At 30.4% G+C, this 16726-nt stretch overlaps 1 long non-coding RNA gene across 1 annotated transcript in view; it reads left to right on the top strand.

The window, feature by feature from the left end:
* The window catches only part of LOC126811512 (uncharacterized), a 90754-nt gene that overhangs the window by 62160 nt on the left and 11868 nt on the right, over window positions 1-16726 (top strand). Inside the window, exons 5-6 of the long non-coding RNA XR_007675616.2 lie at window positions 2868-2920; window positions 12539-12590. This is a non-coding gene — a long non-coding RNA (uncharacterized LOC126811512). The remainder of the gene's footprint in view (window positions 1-2867; window positions 2921-12538; window positions 12591-16726) is intronic.

The raw sequence follows: 16726 nt of genomic DNA, 5'->3' as shown, positions 1-16726 counted from the left end.
GCCCTTGATCACTTCAAAAAACCTTGTGGATGCTCTAAAGGCTAAAGTTAATATCTGATTGACTTTAAATTTATAAACAGTGTTTGAGGTCATGAGGCGAAGAATCCTATTGATTTTCAAAGATTTCTTATAATTACTGCCAAAGTTATGGCCCTTGATCACTTTGAAAAATCTTGTGGACGCTCTAGAGGCCAAAGTTAATATCCGATTGACTTCAGATTGATACACAGAGTTTATGATCTTGAGACGAACAAGTATATTGATTTTCAATGAATTTTTATGACTTGGAACAGCTAAATTCATGATACAGTATTAAAAGTTTTGTATACAAAAAGTTAGCATGGGGCAGAACTTTATAAATACCTAACAAATTCTAATGGTTTTCTGAGTTGTTGCTCTTAATCAGATTTTAGTGTATTATAAATGTTTCATTACTGAAAAAAGTAAAAATATGCGACAACTCTTGTTGACTGCCCGGACGATTTAGCTGCTGTGGGCGTATGTTTTGTTGCCTGGCAACCTATCTTTTGAAATTTTGTGAATATTCTAGCATTCATTTAGATGTAAGAGCTTCTGAACATTTATGTAAATTTATCCTGTTGAATATCAACAATTTATGATAATTACCCGTGTTTACTTGCTCTAACATCAAAATTTGTCATGAGATCTGTTGATAATTTGTACAATGTAGACAGATTAATGAAATTAAAATATTTGTTGAATTTTATCAGTTTCGTCAATTACTGCCTGAATTATTGTCCTTTTAAACCTGATAAAATATTATGAATGCTGCTATAGTGACAGAAGTTTTCTTCTGATATTTATGTGTTTACTTCAGATTTAAAACAGTGAATAATTTTATAGAATTTTACGATTCCTGTTAATTATTTCAAGGGTTTTTACCCTGGCTCACTTTGTAGAATCTTGAAATTTATATATATTGTTGTGGTAAAAAAAATATCTTAAAAGATTTCCGTTCTTAACTTCTAGAGATATTTCACTTTGTAGAATCATGTGAACACTCCAGCAACAGATTTGATCTTTAGAAATGAAATGAAATGGGTATTAACATCCTACTGTTCTGACTGGGCTAATGAAGACGGGTTGAATGTACTGAATTTTGATTATTGTAATAAATTTACAACTATTTCCAATAATAAACTTTAAGAATTAGTATTCAGTTATGATGTCAGTGCTCTGATAATGATAGTATAATTATGGTTCTGCATTTAATTGACCAAAGATCCACAATGAGACCACTGTTATAGACTGCTCAGATGACTACGGTATATGTGGGAATGTGTTTCATTGCCTCGCAACCTACATAATCATAAAATAGATATTGTATATTTGATCCTAGAGGGCAATTAAATTTATTGTCCAAAAAAAAGGACAAAATTTGTGTAGTACATGGACTTAACTGCATGGGAATGTGTTTCCCAATGCAAAGTAGTTTTGAAACAAATAGCTTACTCTGCCTTGTGCATGACATCCACCACTATTATAGTAACCCATACTAAACACAGAATCATCAGTGTTGTTGAAATAGATCTCTGATTACAGAGGACACAGAAATTTTATATTTATCAAAAATTTCCAAATAAACTTGTCATGGAATGATTTGACAAGTTTGTAGTCATCATTGTGCTAAAATGACATTCATTCAGATTTCATACTTGATAAATGTTGGTATTGGGGCAAAGATGAATAATCAATAATTGCTCTTTTCAACAATACCAACATCCATTTTTTATTTGCCAATTGAAAGAAGCAAATATTTCAAACAATTTGGGAAGTTCTAACTTGAATTTTCTTAATCTATACCATGGGAAATTAACTGCGTTTTGAGCGTTTAAGAGTAAAAAATTGGTAGTTGGTGCAAGAAAGGTGTGAAGCTGCGTGATATTTTCATTAAAATGTTATCGCTGGTTTGACAATATGTCTGCAGTGGGCAGACGGATGTTGGTGTAAGATCTGAATGGCGCTTATATTGTTTACTTTTATTATCATTACATGAGATATGAACTGAGAAAATGTAGCCAGCATGTGTCGGAGTGTTTTAAATTTGTAAACATTATGTAATTTATGCTTTTGGAATTACACCCAAATCTTTGATAAAGTTAAGAGTGATCTTCTTTGCACAACTTTTCTTTCAGTAATTAGGAAATGATATGCTTGGTTTCAATAAGTCAATGAAAGTTTTGTATTAAAGATATAAGATAGGGTTTGTTGTACTGTTTTAAATTGACGCCTGCAAAAACTCTGCACATGCCGACCACGATGTTGTTTGTTTATTTTAGTATTCATGTTAAATAGATTACATCTTTTTAAATAGAATCAAAGATATATTGCTAATTGTTTTTCTTTATATCTTTTGATAAGAGAGAGAGTTCCTGGTTTTGAAAAAAAATTGTTTAAAGTGTATTTACTTATAAAATGAAAATATTTGGGTTGTCAATCATTGTCTAGTTTTCGTAAAAGAACCTTAAAACTTTTGTAGTAGGCCATTAGTGGTACCACTAGTAAACTATATTAAAGATCCTTTATAGCTGGAAGAATATTCAGCTGCTTTAGTTGATAAACAGTGATTGTTTTCCATAGATAATAGAACTGTTTCCTGTGTCGGTAAATGAATTTTGAAAAGATGGGATGATCCTAGTTACCTGCACTACAATATCCCGTCCACTTCCTCTTGGGATCCACTTATGATGTTCATAGGTTTGATTTTTCTAAAAAAAAAAAAACCCAAAAAACCCCGATATTTTCTTATTACTGACCTTAAGCAGCAAATTGAATCACTGCTCAGATTAAAATGTACTTTTGAATATAGAACAGACATATTAAAACAATTTGTGTTTTTGTTTCAGGATTAAATGGAGTAACGGAGAAATAAAAGATGTAATATTTGAACAACGACTTGGTAAGTTTCATTGAAATTAACCCTTTTCATTTGTTTCAGGTAATTTGAAATTTTCTACAAAATAATTAAGGGTGCATTCCTACTTTCCCCAGGGTACAAGGAACATTACATGAAGCATTCAGGAGCTCTGAGTTGAAAAGGTTAATGAAAAAATAATTGCAGTAATATGGATATGACTGTTAAGCTGGAAAGAAATAACCTCCAGTTCTTATACATTCTATTGGGTTTTGTTAGCCCATGAAACAAATTGCCCAATTGTGTGAACAAATATTTTTTTAATTGGATTGTAAACAAATTCCCATGCAATTACTGTTATGTTAGAGTTCTGTCAAATTATGACACGTGAAAGAGCCAGCTTTATTTTAGTAGATAAAATCCAAATACTGCCAATGACAATAATAATAGAAATCAATATATTTAATGATTGAAGATAAAAATGATCAATAGAGATATTATTGCCCATCGTTACTGAGTTATAAGTTATTAAATATAGAATGAAATGGAGAATTGAGGTAATTATCTCTTATTATCAATAGATGCCTACACATAAGCCAATCCATGGAGTCGAAAACAGCAGGCTAGCATTGTTATTTGGACAAAGCCCAATGAACGTTTTATTTTCTTATATTATTTTGTTGATATGCACAAGTATTAAATGTGAATATGAAAATTACATAGAATTGGCTATGACACACAAAGGGTGCATGCTTAAATGTTTTTGGACGAAAAGTCATAGGGGTATTATTGTAAAGCTGAGGGGTTTTCTTTTTTGCAAGACAGGCATTGTTGCATTTCCTGCTGGGGACAACAATAGAATAGGGGAAAATTATTGTCAACTGTCTGGGGTGTCAGGGATTGTGTATGAATTATGATGGTATGGATTGTTTGCAGGATATTGTTTAGTGAAAAGGTGTAATCTACCACAATTTATTCACATTATTGTTAGCTAAAATTTACTATTGTTATTTCAACTAGAAAATAGTCTGGGAAAGTGTATAGTTATATACAGGTAGATCTGTAGAATTAAACCCAATCCTATTTATTTCATTTACAGTCCACAAATTTCATGACATGGCTATTTCCTGCATTTTGTCTAATGCTTTTTTCCTACAGGTTTTCTCTATGTAAATAGAAAGAAAAAAAAATGATTTATTAACAGAAGTAAATAAAAATCAGTGTTAAATATATATATATTTTTTTTTTGCTATAGCAAGTTAACAAGAGGGTATAAAAAAATCTTTAAGTGTGGCATTTAAGTTAAGACGATACCTGAAACGAAAAATATAAACTAACGTAGTCAAGTCAAGACCGATAAATCAAACATTAGGAATTTTGTCTTCATTCAAAATTTAACAAAAGAAACCTAACCTGTATTTAAAATTTTACTTAAATACCAAATTATTGGACTTTAAATTAGAAGGGAAAAAATTGTGATGTTCGTATTATTTGCTGAACGAGCAATTAAATTTGTTTAATGTATGAATCAGAATATGAGTAATACACAGGTGTATGTTTACTTACTATATATCTACCTGACCTGAAATTTCCATTCATCGCTCCCAAATATCTATCCAGACACCTACAATCGCACTATGAAAATTTAACGCTACATAGGACACATAGTAAACTAATGTTGCTTTGCGTCATATAAGTTTTCATTCAAAGATTTTAATTTATTTTGACAAGCTTTTAACCAAACTTTATATGGAGCAATATGGCTTTTAATAAAAAAAAAAAAAATTTTTTTTGATTTTGTAGATATAAAATTTTTCATCTTTGACCCGCTATCATTATTTGACCTAGCAGGTCAGATATTTTTAATAAATGTTTCTATCTAGCCAACTTTATCTCTATTATCTCTATATCAATTATATAATATGATATTATTAGTTAACCTATTTTTTGGGGGGGAGGGGGGATTCATTAGTTTATCCAAACCATATATTGGGAAAAAAGAGCCTGTTAAATTAAAATAACACTTGACACAAACAGCAAAAAAAAAAAACATTCTCGAGGTGATGTAAAATTACCTTTGATTTATCAAATTAGGTTTCATGCAGTATTATTTTTGAAATATTGAAAATATGATTCGTCCTATAAAGTTAAAATGGATTTTTTCTTATAGAACTATATTGATTTAATGTATGATTACTTGAATGCTATCTGATCAGAGTTACTGTTACCAGTGTGCATAATTCTGTATGAAATAGAGATGTTATACTTTAGTTATAAAACGAGTCATATTATACAAATTCATCTTTTTTTCTTGACTTAATATAATTTTTTAGACTTGGTTTGAATAATTTTCTTTGATACTTTTTTGTACATTTGGACCCACCACTGGTCCATTGTTGTACACTGATGTCATATTACTTTATATATATATTGGGCTATGCAGGGGTTTTGTTATAGAAAATATAATAATACAAGAAAGACTGACCGAATAAATATATTTATAAGAAAATCTCATTTACGACCTTTTCACGGCAACATAATGGATTAAAATTAAATTCACTGAATTAGTTCTGTTGCCTTGACTATAATGTATTACTACTATTATTTTCACATAAAGAATTAAAGGGCGTCTTTTGGATCGCTTGAATTACACACTCTTTTCTGTGCACCTGCATCAAAATTCAGAATTTTTTAAAAAACAAAATTATAATGAATTATTATAGAAAATTTTATCGTGTAAGTAATTTAGTCAAATCTGTATATAATTGTATGTAGATTGAATTTGTATGTAAGAAAGAATGCAATTTGAGGTTCCTTTATTTTGTACTAATGTACTTGTTTATTACTGTTTGAAAAGAAGCGGAATTCATAAAAAGACCAGTACAAATTTATACATTAAGAAATTTTGTAAGAAAATGGACCTAGAATTCACATGAAATACAAAAAACAGAATTAAAAACCACCCAGAAAGTTAAAAATACACAGGAAAAAAAATTGGTATAAATTGAAGAGTTGATTTATTAGATAATTGCATGTCTCCATACTTGTATAATATAGTTTTAAAAAAATATTAAGATGATAAAATAGGCTGTGTTCTGTAAAAAGCACCCAGGGAATGCCAAGTTTAATATTTTTGTTGTTAGAATAAAATTATGGTAATTTAAAGAGTTGCCAAAAATTATGAATAATAGAAAAACACAATAATCTCGCTGGTTATGTTAATAATTGTAGAGGACAAATAGTGTCAAACTTTTCTCATGAAGATTATTTTCTGTATGAGTATGTGATGTCATGACACCAAGCGTTATGGCAAATATCATCAAAATAGCAGTAATAAATTGAACAATTGGCTAATTATTGAAAATTGAATATCTGAAAATAAGAGTTAAATTGAACAGGCTAATAGGGATAATAAACATAGAATTACAGCATTGTCTTCCAGATGTTCGACTCTTCGTGGTCCCATTACTAAAGAAAAGGTTTTACAATGGGCTCATTACAACCGTGTATGGGATGAATGGTAAGGTTTGAAAGGGGAGGTTATTTAACATTACTGTTAAAGTGTTTTGAACCGAACAATTCAGGTCAACTCTTGAAACTTGTCTTCATGAATGAAACAGGACTCATCTTATAAACTGATAAAGATGATGTTATCAGGTGTCGCCTTCTAGTCTAACGGTATTGTCACCCAACTCAGATCAAACATATATACACTTGTTTTGAAACCCTAGAAAATAGCCATAGTTTTCTTCTTGACATTCTTCAATACTGAATATATACATTTACATCTATATACTGCATTGAAATTTGTCTAAATATTTGAAGTTCTGGCATTTTTTTGTAGATTTTTTTCTATTTTGATAATGTAAAAAAGAGCAGTTATATGTTACATTTGTGAGACTGTAAAAAAGAAGTGACAGTTCGAATTCAGTATTTCTTTTAGAATTTTAATAGACTTTCATATCTATATCAAACAATTCAAGATTCTTTTTTCTTCATTCTTACAAAACAACATTTGTGACACAAGTAAGGAGAGAATAAATTGATACCATGTTATTGATGAATATTAAATCCTCCCAGTAAACACGCAACAATTTTTACCCCCCTATTTTAAGTTTTATGTAATATGTTTAAAATTATACATGACCCGCACCATAATTTTTAAAAATCTATTTTGAAGATAAAATTATCTTGTTTTTAATATGTTAGACTATAACAGCAATTTATTTTCTAATACAACTCTAAAAATATTATAAATATATAAAAAAAAATTGCCATTGTCATTGAGTCAATGATGCATTAAGAGGAAGAATACTATTATATTTGGTTAATTAAATAACTATTTTATGATAGATTAAATTTAGTGAACCATGGTTCTGCTCAAGCAATTATTGTTCACTTTAGTAACAATTTACATTTAACTTAACATCCTGTGTGGTAATAAAAAAGATGGGGGTTATCAAATATGGGAGGGAGGCAAGGAAGTAATGAAAATTAAGGCGAAAGTCCTTACCAATTTATTACAGGATCCAATTTTAATCAATTTGATATACAATTTTAAATTGAAAATGTGAGATCATTGTGGAGATGATGTCACATGAATTTCTAGTCCAGCCATACTGACGAATATAGATAGAAAAAAATACAGCCATTAATTAATATTGAGTTGAAGTATTTTATAACAGACAAACATGAGAATTGCTGGTGCCATTTAGAAAAATTTCATAAGCATAAATGTCTTATTATATTTCCATCTAAAAAAAGGCTATATTAGGAAAATGTTTCTAAATTCTCTGAGTGGGATTTGAGTGATATAGGAATCCCTTGCAAGCTAAAATATTGTAAAATTGAATCTCTAATAGGAATATCAATCAAAAATGGTGAAATTCCAGTAAGTATTTACAAATATATGATGAACTGCAATTCCATCGATCTACGCTGCTTCTATGTAAATGGTACACCGTCATCTTTACATTTTGCTAAATCTAATTGATAGAGTTGATATTTAGATTTTCTTTTCTTAATTAAAATGTTAAATAATCGATCTGAGTACATACAAGTCTGGATTAAGAGGTGAGAACTTTGATATTTTCCATATACAAATCATGCACACCTCTTACTCAATATTTTCCATAAAATTTGAAATTATAAACCTAAAATTCAATATTTTTCCATTTCAATCAATATTGATATAGTTATCGTGTTGTGAAAATATATGGTGCTAATATCCAATATTTGAAACATAATGAATATTTTAAAATCAGTATACGAGTCATGTATTTCTATGGTTTTGGGCGTCATTTGTAATAAACAACAAAAACATATCCTACAAGACAATGCAGAAGTAATTAGTAATGGCTGATTCACATACGTCAAAATAATAATAATTTAAAAAATGCATAGATTGGACTAAGCAGGCGTAAACGTCTGCTGCTCAATTTGGACTGTTCACATATTTCGCGGAACATAATTGATTAGAAATTACAATAAAAAAGATATAAATCACTTTATATACATTCATATTACATTAATATGTGCTTTTAAACCCATTTTCATCTATTTTAAGGTTCCAAAGAATAGAGCCATGTACCCTTTAATGCTCTAACTAAAAGATATTCAATAACAATGTCAATAAGTTTGTATTCAACTCCTCTGTGACATTTTTACATATGATGATAATATAAAATGGATGGTTCAGATAAGTATGGGGACATGGGTTATTTTCTCCGTCTGGAAATGGTTAAATTCTCAGAAGAAAAAAAAAATCTTATAGAAATTTGAAACAGGTTTTTAAGTGGATTGTTAGTTCGATAAATAAATTGTCCAAATATCTTATAAAATGGGTAAATAAATGATGGAATACAATTGTTTTTATCTTAGGTTTGTAAATATTATAACTTCCAGGTCGAGCGCAAGGTCCATGACATAACCAAGTTCGTATTGATGTGCTTGACCTCTTTGCTGCTGTCATTTGACCTTCTTTAAATTACAAATATAATGTTTCGGATTATAACAATGGATCCTTTGATTTGCAGTTGTATGTTTGTAAAAATACTACACTACTGTGTGTATAGGTACAATGTGTTGCGGACATTTCACGTCTGCTGTTTGTTAGATTGAAACAAATAATTCTTCCAGTCTTTGGAATTCTTTGTCATCCAGGCTAGATAGTCATTTCGGATAAAAAAAAATGATGATTAAATCAGATGAATTTGTAGTATTTTGAAATAAAATGAAATGAGTTTAACATCTTACTTTCCTAAACCAACTGGGATAATGAAGATGGAAGTGTGCTATGAGGGAAATACTGTTCAGGCTCTTGTTTCAATTGCCAGCTATCAGGAGTTCTTGAATGTGTTGCCAGTGGTATACATAGGACCCTACCGAAATGAATGTCTATTTTCCCTCTCAGGCCATCCATGCTTGCTACACAAATGACAAGGGAAACCAGATTGGAAAATCTTGGAAAGCTTTTTCAGTCAACATCGTGGTTAGTGAACTAGTGCCATTACACTTGAGCCCTGTGACTCCATAATTCCATACAATTTTGATGTGTATCATTAGTCAATAAGGAAAAATGACTATAGCAAAACTCTATAATGGTCTAAGTAATTTTATTTGATAATTTTTTCTAATTGTGTTAGAAAGAAAAAGACTTTCGCTTCTAAATGATAGCTAACTGGCTATTCTAATAAGATGTATTTGTGTCCCTAACTTTTCAGCTTTCTTCACTGGAGTAGAAAAGATTAAAATAATTATTTGCTTTTCATTATACAGTGAATGAACAGTGGGGTGATTTTGACAAATTAAATACTTAAGTTTTCTGAAGATATCAAAAGATACTGGCTCATAACTGTCAAGAGATCACATCCTTTTCAAACTCTGTGGTTTAGTTAAAAATGTGTTGTAAAAAAAGAGAAATGGAGACAAATCTAACAAAATCAGTTAAATTGTTTCAGCAAGCAAAATCTAAAGAAATGTTTTGAGAAAGAATTAGGAGATAAAGAATAGCTGAAATTTTATTGGCTAAAATGGTCAAAGCTTGCAGAAGTAGAAGAATTGAAAGGCTCAAAGTTTTTGTCCCTCACAGACATAGAAATAAACATCTAAATCCTTTGCATTGGTCTGTGTTTGTTTATGTATTGATCTGTGATTCGCCTGGCGTATCGACACAGCAACAATAGCGATACAAGCCTGTTTACCCACATGATGCCATCATAAAGACCTCCATTGTATTTTAGGGTGTTTGGTAAATAATTAAGTGCATGGTGTCAGCCAGTGTTTTCCTGCCTTCAATCTTAATATGAACAGTCTACATAGATCTCGTGTTTGTAAATACCTTTTACAACATGGCTTCGTTTACCTCCTCATGCTAAATATTTTCTTATTGGTTGAGATGGGTTTTCTGTAAACTTGTTCGCACATTGTAGCTATACTATTTGTATCATTCGCCTTGTTGGAAATTACATAAATTCTTGAACTTAGCTAATCAGTTTGCTATGTATCTATATCAGTTTAAGATTTTGTTTTGTTGTATGTTGATTAAGATTTAACAAGACATGCAAATGATATTTTAATGTTTAAGGATTCATTTCATTTTTTAAAAAAAAGGTTAAAAAGTTTATTTTTCCAATGCCCTTTAAAGTCTTTGAAGTTGATTCAGGAAAAATAGAGAGTAAAATTTTATTGTTACCATTACATAATAATTTTCACTAAGGTGGTCTGTAGTCATGGCACTAAGCTGATATATATGTGGTGCTGAAATGAAAAAAGAATTGAAAGTTTGTTGAAATATTATATTAAAACACAAGTGTAGCCTACATCATTGCATTAATCACTAAGAAGTGCTATTTGGAATATAGATCACTGCTAGAGACTGGCCTGATTTTCCAGTTGCATAGCTTACAGATATTTATGAAAGTAATAGTATATGATTGTGTTGAACAAAGTTAGCTTAGAAAATGATTTGTTAGTCTCAGTTAAACTGACTGGTTATGTCTCAAACAATCAATCCAGTTTAACTTTCTGTTAAAATACACTTCACTATACCTAAGTCCTTTTGATGGAGAATTGATTGATATGTTTTGACTTCAACTTACTTATATTGTAATGAAAGGGGGGGGGGCGAATGGTTAGCACATGCACGCTGTATCATAAGGTCTGTCATTGAGTTAACTGGTGTGATTGTATGTGACAAGGAGTAGGGTAGCCTGTCCAACCTCGTGGTTTTTCTCTGGGCCCTCCGGTTTCCTCCCACTGCTAAAGAAGCCTACGTGCAAGCGAATTATTGAAATAAAATTGAACCATGTGTTAGTCCCGAAATAACCTAGTTTATGTTGAGTGGACATTAAACCCTGTTTCTCTTTTTCTCAATATATATATATATATTGTAATGACTCAAATTTCTTTAAATATCTATTAATGTAATTAAATGAATATTCAAACAATTATTTGATAACTGATATGGAATGAATACAGTAAGAGTTATAAAAAATCAAAATAAACTTTATATTTTTGAATGTCAGAGCTAGAAATGTAATCAAGTCCAAGTGATGTGTCTGCTTTCCCTTTTAATAAGTCAGTTTTCACAATTAATTACACAATTAAGTATCATGAATAAAAACTGTTGACATATTACATAAAAATACATGGGTAGGTCTGACCCAAATAGTTTGTTTTTCAGTGAATCATTTCCGATGTAAGCATATAAGCGTTCAGTATATATGTACACTAGTAATAATATATAATATCTACTGTTGACTTTACCTGTGTTTTGTGACACCTGTAAAGGATGTAAAAAAAACATTTGATAAATTTCCTTATTCAAGCCAAAAAAATTTGTGAGTCACCCTACCTGTCTGACACCTTGACATGTAACAGAAGGAATGAAAGATTATAAAGCATGAAATTCTGTCTGTATTCCAGAATTTAGTACTTATAGAAAGTACTATTTCTCTTTAAGATTTTAAATGACATTACTGTTATAAAAAGTAAGTCTAGGCATCGACAAATGTGAAATAACATTGTATTTTAGTGCTAAAAGCCTAACTATGACTATACAGGTTATAAAATATGGCTAGAGCAACAAGGTTTTGTCAAGTGAAATGAATTTGTTTTTTGGTGCTAAAATCCTAACTATGTTGATAACATTTTGCCAGGGTAAAGGGGTTTCTATCCTCTCCTTCATAAATTCTCAATCTATCTTTGATGAAATTTAAACTTCAAATTTATAGAAAAAATTGACTTTCCTTATCCTGATAAATAACTAGACACATTTGCTGCCAATCCAGTTGATGTCTCTCCTGGAAATTCTTGCATCCGCCTACACAATTTAAACTCTGTATTTCTTATAATTGGTTGGAGATAATATGCAAACACATCTAGAAAAATCAGATAATATTCAAAAGGAAGTAATTTAAAATTTCACAATCCATGTACATAATCAGTTCTGGAAATAAGGGATTTAGTTGTACCTGACAAGATGTATGGAACTAGTGTCTGACATTTTGAAATTTGTGCCAGACATATATTTAAATCAATAAAAACACAGAAAAAATACATACCTGACAGTCAGTGTCAATGACCAGTGTCGTTTTTCCAGGCTTGTACATAATCCAGATTGTCAATATTAATGCTTATACATGATGTACTGGTTTCTTTCAGACACTGATAACAGAAATTATCTTTAAGGTTCCACTGATTTGTTGTAGAATTGGTAAGTTTTTTTAAACTTATATCTATTATCTTTCCTCATTAGCCCATTGAGTGCAGAAAAAAAGGATATTAAACCTCATTTCATTTTCTAAGTTTAGCAGTGTTTTTTTTTTTACACTGATCTGGTATTTCATTATTTATTACTTTACTAAAAAATATAATTATTACAATAATTCTACAACAAACTTATAATGACTAGATCTCTTTGAGTCAACAAAATAATTTCAATAGATTTTATATGTTGATTTCCTTTGTGGGATGACAATCTGTCTTTCTTTATCGATAAAGCCAGAGTTAAGATCTTACTGATGTTGTGTACATCTTGATCGTTTTAAACCAATGTGTAATATTACCAAATATCTTGCCCTATCACAAGTCAAATAACACATTTGATCAACTTAATTCAATTTTTATTTTGCCCAAATCAAATAGGTTTAGTTATAATAGACAGATTATAATAAAGGTTACTAACTTTGAAAAGTGAAACAAACTAAAATATACTAAAGCATTTATGAAATTCAGAGGCAGTGGGTAAAAATTCCCAAACTCTTGTTTGTTTTTATGGTTGATTCTTTGCATATCTATTCCTATTAAATGTCCATTCCCCCCATTTGTCAACTAAAGTATATGTGGGTTTGAAAAAGAAGGGTGGAGTTAATTTGTCTTGAATTTCATAGTGAAATAATCAGTCTGAGATTGAGAGAGAATAGAAATAGGAGGATAGTTATCATAAATCACCTGCATGTATTTAATATGATATCTAAGGTACATAAAAATGGAATGCAATACATATTTTCCGTGTTTGTTTGTTAGCTCAATAATGATGATCATCATCTGGTACAGATCAGATATACTTCTTACCACAGAACTTGTTTTTATCTCGACAGAAGGTCTATTTAAATGATAATCGAGATGTGAGACCACAAACTGACCTATGGCTTAAATATCTCATAAATATTACATATTACTTCTTTAAGACTGGAGAATGTGCTTCCTAGTAAATATACCTTGTTGTGTATCAGGAAATCATGTTATGATCTTACAAATATCTCCGCCCAATTCTAGTTTTACCATTGTACTTCAGTCAAACCTTCTTGAAATTATTAAGAAATATAATATAACCCATACATAGCAGTTGTAAATTCATACTATACATTTACTATAAAACATAAATATAGAAATTGTTGACATTTGGGATTTTATACTGAAATATGAACTTTTAGTTTTAGTTGACTTGTACTCTATTAATTTTAATTAATTTTGAGCTTATCTCGAGTTGGTGACAATTTTGACTGAGAGCACCCTGATGCGGTGAATCCTCTATCCTAAACAGTATAACGCTAACTGCCCCTTTAAGTTATATGATTGTTTATAAATTTTGTTTATAATTTTGTGTTTGTTTAAAGAGATCACACTCACTATGAGAATTATCGTTATCAATAAGCAAAACTCTCTTCACCAGTGTCGTCTGATAAGTTTCCCTCTGAAGGCAAGTCCCTGATTAACTTACTGATATTAAGATATGATATGATATCAGTTGGCGGATGGCCATATTGGTATGACCACCAAGATTAGAGATCGTCAACTTTTTATTCTAGATATTAAGAACTGATTACACAGACCTCTTATACCGTTGATCGTGATCGAATCGCATTCCGTTAGATTTACATGTAAATACAACAGATGATATTTCGACTTGTATGTTTGTTGTTTCTAGATTTTGTTTGTTTTGCTTTTGTCGAAAGAATTGGGTGAAATAGAGGCAAGTATTTGACATGATGTAATCAGCTAACTTTACTCTCCAGTTCAAACTATAATGTGCAGAGAGAGATCATATATATTGATATATCATGATTTTTATACCTTCTTCAGTTTGCCCAAGTTTTTTGCGTAAGAATTGATATCTTCATCAGATTAGAATTTTATCTGAATATCAGTCATTGTAAACATTCCCTTAAAGGCGCTAAATTGCTCATATTTGGGACCAAGAAATTGACACAAATGGGTCGCATTGCATATAATAATGTAATATGAATGTATATAAACTGATTTGCATTCAATCGTTTCCGTTTTTACCCTAATTTCAAATCAGTTATGTTCAGCGAAATACACCAGAAGTCTCAATCGAATATCAGTCTCTGGCGTCTGGTTATTCCAGTCTACACCGATAGTATTTATTGCACATGCTCTCCATATAAGAATACAACGTCACCGTTAGACATGACTTGTGAAATATGTCTAGCCTCATTCTTCAAGTCCCTTGTTACAAATCGTGCTGAAACGCATTATGGTACACGATTCGTGTACCAATTGTAAAATGTTTGATTTGTCTTAAATATTGGATTAGAGGCCCATCTTTTCCCAGTAAAATCACTATAATAATGTTGATTTAAATTGACAAATAATTCATGTTTTCAAGGTCAAAGATTTTGGATGATATTCAGTTGGAGACTTAGCTACATTAAATCAAATATTTGAAATATATACAAACATGGAATTTATTTGAAATAGTTACTTTTATCTTCCTGCCAGGAAAAGGAATTTAAAAGTTCTGAAGTTAATAACAAAAATAATAAAGCAAGAAGTTCTTGATATTAATACATTGAGATAAATGCAATCTTACAAGGTGCCTATGGAGATTACTTGACATGATGTGTTTGACCTCATGCTAAAACAACATATATTTGGAATTACAGCTTTTGCGGTTAATAAGTTATTGCCTACATGGAGAATTATCTTGTGAAAAGTGCACAGCTCTGTAGGTGTCCCCCTCTTTATATTATTCATTTATCCATTGATATTCATTGTCCGGCAAACTCACAATTTTTCAAAATAATGGAATTGAAAAATACAAGATTTCATATCATTATGCGAATTTCTAAAAGATTATGTTAATTAAGGCAGCTTGTGTGTCTATAAAAACAAAATGACGACCTGAGGAGAAGCGATGATTTTGCCCTTGAAGGTCCTCAATTCAGATTTTCTCCTGCAACTGGAATTCAATTTCATAGTTTGTTTAAGTCTGATGGGTTGGAATGAAATGAAAATGGTGTGAATATCTCTGAGATTATTTCTGTAATTTAAGCGATGTACATTAGAACCTGTTGGATGTAGATAATGCTATATGGGGAATGGTTGAAACTGTGTCCTGGTGGGTGGTAGGGATACTATTACACTCTGTGTCTTCTCTATTTACATGTTTATATATACAAGTTGTTGATATATTGGTAATGTAAGGCTTTAGACACTTATTCTAACACATGCCTTCAAATACTGAGAGAAATTGAAAGTTCTGATTTTAGAAAAACAAGGATAGTTAAGATTTGCAAATATTTACACTCTCAATATCTGATAAAACAGCTTAGATCATGAAAATTATTCATGGACCAATAAATGGTGGCTATGGCATAGTCATATAGTTTTGATCATTCCAGCCTATAGTGTCTATGTTTCACCTATAGCAAATATATTTTTGGCAATATAGTACTAAGTTTGTATACAGTGTTCAAGCTCGTGTGGAAATTTTCTTACGTCTTAGGATTTGTTAAGAGGAAAAATGACCTCTTGTGTTGTATTTGAAATCGCAAATTGTTGTATTTGACACTATTTTGAATAAGTCATTTCTGGAACTGTAAAATTGAACAGCTAGACTGTTAGTTATAATTATATACCATATATACACAATAGCTGCTATTTTGTCCAGACTAATATTTATACTGCTCAAGTCAATATAGACTGGATGGATCAAGACCATTGGAGAATTGGAAACTAAAAGTAGTCTGCATCATCAGGAATGGATTTGCAGATTTGTCTCCAATCTTTCAGTTGATCTGTTTCATTGGTATTTAGTAATAGAACTGGATACAGACAGGCAAAATTCCATAGAATACAATTATTGTTTATTTGTAAGCAATATTTTTGGCTTTCTAATTTGTTTTATTATGAATAGCCGTGAACTGGTTAAGGACAGTATATATACTATTTCTATAACTTCTGTGATTTGAGGCATTCTAGGGAGCAGTAGTTTCAATTTATTTCAAAAATGATCTACAAATCCCAATGTAAAATGCATCACCTTAATTCAGATTTTTTCAGGGAAAAGGAGTAGTTAATATTTACATGTACCAAGTGCTAAAG

Source organism: Patella vulgata, chromosome 2, assembly GCF_932274485.2.
Source record: "Patella vulgata chromosome 2, xgPatVulg1.2, whole genome shotgun sequence".
Taxonomy (NCBI): Eukaryota; Metazoa; Mollusca; class Gastropoda; family Patellidae; genus Patella; species Patella vulgata.
This window is presented reverse-complemented; position numbering and strand designations above follow the sequence as displayed.